A 4,756-nucleotide genomic window follows, 5' to 3' on the forward strand; every position below is an offset into this window, starting at 1 on the left:
TCTGCACATACTAATTTCATTAAAAACACATTATCTAACAGTAATGACCCCCAAAACACAATAAATGGAGAACACTCATTGGATTAATTCAATGGAATTAAAATTTACTTTAAAATGCTCAAAAGTGCATTTAATGAGAGACACAGGCTCCTGGCAGGCTGAACGGTGTTTGGTTAATGCTCAGTATCAATGAACAATCAGTGGATTAATTATAAACCTACTTTTGCAAACATTTTGCACCTCATACAAAGTATAAGTACCTAAAATAACCTTTTGCTACAGAAATTACTGAATAATACCTGAACTGCATCAATGTCCACTCCTATCCTGTAATTTCCAAAGACTAACAGGCGAGATCCTATTATCATAATTTCAGGACATTAACTCAGCATTGAAGACATGGCGTCAAACTAGTTTCCCATTACAACATGAGCTTGAGCTCTGGTAAAGCTAACAGTTCTGATTTCTCCAACAATATTAGTGATCAAAACTGGAACTACAATCAACATTGTGCCATGGTTTAAACTGTGCAGCAGTGATAAAATAAACATAAAAATACAGAACTCCTTTTAAAACACACAACTCAGTTCAAATTCAAATTTCACTTTAACACCTGATACAGTAAACAAGATACTTTGTTTTTTTCACATCACTAAAAGAGTAAATGCAAAACGTGTACTGGAGTTATACACCTGAGAAACCCAAAATCTTACCAAGAATATGTGTCATATTTTTATTCAAATTCTAATTTCATATTAAGCTTTTTCCTCAAAAAAAAAAAAAAAAAAAAAAAGTAATTTCTATTCAAAAATATTTCATTAGTATATATATATTATTTTTTTTTCAATCAAAGAAAAAGTCATGTCAATCAAAAAAATTTGTTTGAATGCAAAAATAAATTTGTAAGTCAAAAAATATGTTTGAAAACTATTTTTCTTTGATTGAAATTTTTTTTAAAAAATTTAATTCTTTTTTTTTTTTTTTATTGAAACAACTTTTTTGATTGATGTAATTCTGCGTTTGGACCACATTTTGGCTAGGACATTTGTGTCTTTATTATTCAATCCAAAAATAAGTTGCTTCAAACAAAAAATGTATATTTTCAAAATAAAATCACTTCAATTAAAAAAAACAAAAACAAAAACAAAAAAAAACAATTGTAGAAAAAAAGGTTTGAATGTGAAAAAATATTTGAGACAAATGGGTAAAGAAGTCTGCTTCTGAGCAGGGCTCCACAAAGTTGCACAACTGACGGTCAAATGCAGTTTCTCCACTTTTGCCTGCATCTTTTTGAGAGTGCCATGTCGATAGGTGTACTTTGAGTGCATTAAAAGATTTAAATGTGCAGAGGCAGTCCTTATGAAGACATGGGAGTTGGGATGTCCGAGTGTGGTATCCATGTTTTAAGCGGTAATGCTTAAGCAAGTAGGCTCTTTTCAGCAGAAAATGTGCAGTACTTGCAAGTCCACTGCATTAGAGAATACTGCTTTGGTTGACCTGAAAAGACATGATAATTTCAGCATTGAGAACTTGTTAGAAAAAAAAAAAATTAAATTTTTTCTTAACAGTCACAAATTAAAATGTCCAATTATTTTTAACCACAAATTAAAATCTGCAATAAATTATTTTAATATTCACAAACTAAAATGTTTAACAATGAGTTATTTTTAAATTAACGTAATTGATTATTTTTGAACATTCAAATTGAGATGTACAATTAATTTCTTAATCCATCTGTAAAAACATTAATGCATGTTTGTTATCCCAACCCATGAAACAAATACAAATATTAAATGATTCATTGATCAGTGTATGAAACATACCTGTAATTGCTGAGACTGAGGTATGTGTGGACTTTTGACCATTTGCTTCAGCCTGATTGGGGGATGGTGAAAAAGAACACAAAATTAAGGCAACAATTTCAAAATATAGGCACATAAATGACCAACCATAAACACACCAGGTTGTTATGGCGTCGAGTGTGATCTCTGCACTCTTTCTATCTGTATTCCTATATTAGGTTAGACCAAAGTTAAAGTGGTGAAATAACAGGGGGAAATGTGATCTAGTCCTCTGATTTTTGCGATTAATGCATTTTAAAACAATTTCAAATTATCAGTGCAGTTTGATCAAACATGGAGGGGGAGCACTGCACATGAAGAAAAGCAAATGGAAGGGCAGATGACAAACACTCTAAAGCAGGGGTCCCCAAACCTTTTCCTGTGAAGGCCACATGACTTTTCCCTTCTCTGATGAGGGGCCGGGTCAGTTTGTAACAGAAAAAGTGTGACGATTGCAGCAGTGCCTAAATGTAAAAAAATTATTGTTTTTCAGAAAGCCATAATTAAATAACCCTTTCTGAATTCTTCTTGGAACAAAATAAAATAAAAATAATTATAAAATTATAACATAATATAATATCATATAATAATGAATAATAATAACACAATTAATTAAATAGATAATAACCAAATAACCCTGTCTGGGTTCTTCACAGAAAAAAGCCAGGAAATAATAACACTATTGGGGGGGGGGTTCAGGGGGCCGGACCAATTGTGGAGGCGGGCCGTATCCGGCCGGCCCGCGGGCCGTAGTTTGGGGACCCCTGCTCCAACGCAAGAACCGATTACGTTGGCGCACATAAGGTCTGACTGTGCATTTAGCTCTTACCTGAGCCGAAATAGACAGGCTGAAGCTGACTTAATTCTAGCACTAACTCTGTAAATAAATCACTTTATCGACATTTCTAACATTTTTACGCGAGAAAGTAGCCGTTTAGATCCACAACGTGCAAATTCGGCGCTACTCAAGCTAGCCGTAGTGATTAAGGCACTTCCTGTTAGTTTCACAAAATAAAACACCCGCTAACGATAGAATTAGTGTTTTTATTTTTAAAACAGGAAGCGAACCTCCCCTCGGTCTAGCTAACTTAAAACCGCTCGGTAACTGTTTTAAATCGGTTTTAAAAACCTCTCCCATCGCCTAAAAACGTTACGAGCCCCGTCTGTCAAGAATTCAAAACGCCGGCCGGCATAAAATGGGAGTCTACCATAAACTGTAGTCTACATTTGTTTCTGAAAATGATGAGGTTACTGTCACGGTCATATAGCATGCTTGCTAGCGGTGATATTTGATGTAATTGACACTTCTCCTCCCTGGCAGCACACAGGCTACTACACTACAACAAGACAAATCGACGGTTTACAAAAGAGTAAAATATGTACTTACCAAATCAGTGTGCTGAGGACAAGTAAACCCACAATGGCGAAAATAACTGAGAAAGGTGTTGGAAAGAGCGCGAAAGTGGGCAGGGCAGATCTGCGCATGTCTGATAGAACGCCCAAAGGACACTGGGTACAAGAAATTATTTTTTCTAATTTGACTTAACTGGGATATATCAAGTTAAGCAAGTTCTCCAACCCCAAATTACTACTTACTTATTTAAAAGTAGTGTTCACAACAGGTTGATGAAAATTGAGTTTAGTTCACTTATCACATTTAATTAATTTGAATGTTAGCATTTACAGTGTAGTTACATGTGGAAATTTGGTTCTAGGACATTTGATTTGAGCGCAATCCTCAAACTTAGGTCAAAAAAGCCATTTAAGCCTTTTCACAGTGAGATCTACGCGATATGGCCGAGAAATGTAATTTTAATGTTAACTCCCAAACCGCTGCGCAGAAGTCAACCAAACTTCACCCAATAGTGTATTGTATCACATTCTAGTAGTTACATTTGAAAATTTCGTTCTAGGGGATTTGGTTTGAGCGCAATCATTAAACTTAATTAAAAAAGTCATTTAAGCCTTTTCACAGTGAGATCTATGCGATATGGCCGAGAAATGTAATTTTGATGTTAACTCCCAAACCGCTGCGCAGAAGTCAACTAAACTTCACCCAATAGTGTATTGTATCACATTCTAGTAGTTACATTTGAAAATTTCGTTCTAGGACATTTGGTTTGAGCGCAATCATTAAACTTAATTAAAAAAAGTCATTTAAGCCTTTTCACAGTGAGATCTATGCGATATGGCCGAGAAATGTAATTTTGATGTTAACTCCCAAACCGCTGCGCAGAAGTCAACCAAACTTCACCCAATAGTGTATTGTATCACAATCTAGTAGTTACATTTGAAAATTTTGTTCTAGGACATTTTGTTTGAACGCAATCATCAAACTTAATTAAAAAAGTCATTTAAGCCTTTTCACAGTGAGATCTATGCGATATGGCCGAGAAATGTAATTTTGATGTTAACTCCCAAACCGCTGCGCAGAAGTCAACCAAACTTCACCCAATAGTGTATTGTATCACAATCTAGTAGTTACATTTGAAAATTTTGTTCTAGGAAATTTTGTTTGAGCGCAATCATCAAACTTAATTAAAAAAGTCATTTAAGCCTTTTCACAGTGAGATCTATGCGATATGGCCGAGAAATGTAATTTTGATGTTAACTCCCAAACCGCTGCGCAGAAGTCAACCAAACTTCACCCATTAGTGTATTGTATCACAATCTAGTAGTTACATGTGGAAATTTGGTTCTAGGACATTTGATTTGAGCGCAATCCTCAAACTTAGGTCAAAAAAGCCATTTAAGCCTTTTCACAGTGAGATCTATGCGATATGGCCGAGAAATGTAATTTTGATGTTAACTCCCAAACCGCTGCGCAGAAGTCAACCAAACTTCACCCAATAGTGTATTGTATCACATTCTAGTAGTTACATTTTAAAATTTCGTTCTAGGACATTTGGTTTGAG

The 4,756-nt window shown here is 34.8% G+C and overlaps 1 long non-coding RNA gene across 2 annotated transcripts; it reads right to left on the bottom strand.

The window, feature by feature from the left end:
* Positions 1–1,131: 1,131 nt before the first annotated feature.
* Positions 1,132–3,523, bottom strand: LOC130923176 (uncharacterized). 2 transcript variants are annotated; one of them, XR_009064662.1, is made up of 3 exons: positions 3,229–3,523; positions 1,824–1,875; positions 1,132–1,497 (listed from the first exon to the last, which is right to left on the bottom strand). It is a non-coding gene; the product is annotated as an uncharacterized LOC130923176 (long non-coding RNA). The 2 variants fall into 2 exon arrangements; XR_009064663.1 differs by lacking the exon at positions 3,229–3,523 and adding an exon at positions 1,961–2,385.
* Between the last annotated feature and the right edge of the window lie 1,233 nt (positions 3,524–4,756).

The sequence above is a fragment of the Corythoichthys intestinalis genome, chromosome 10 (assembly GCF_030265065.1).
Source record: "Corythoichthys intestinalis isolate RoL2023-P3 chromosome 10, ASM3026506v1, whole genome shotgun sequence".
NCBI lineage: Eukaryota > Metazoa > Chordata > Actinopteri > Syngnathiformes > Syngnathidae > Corythoichthys > Corythoichthys intestinalis.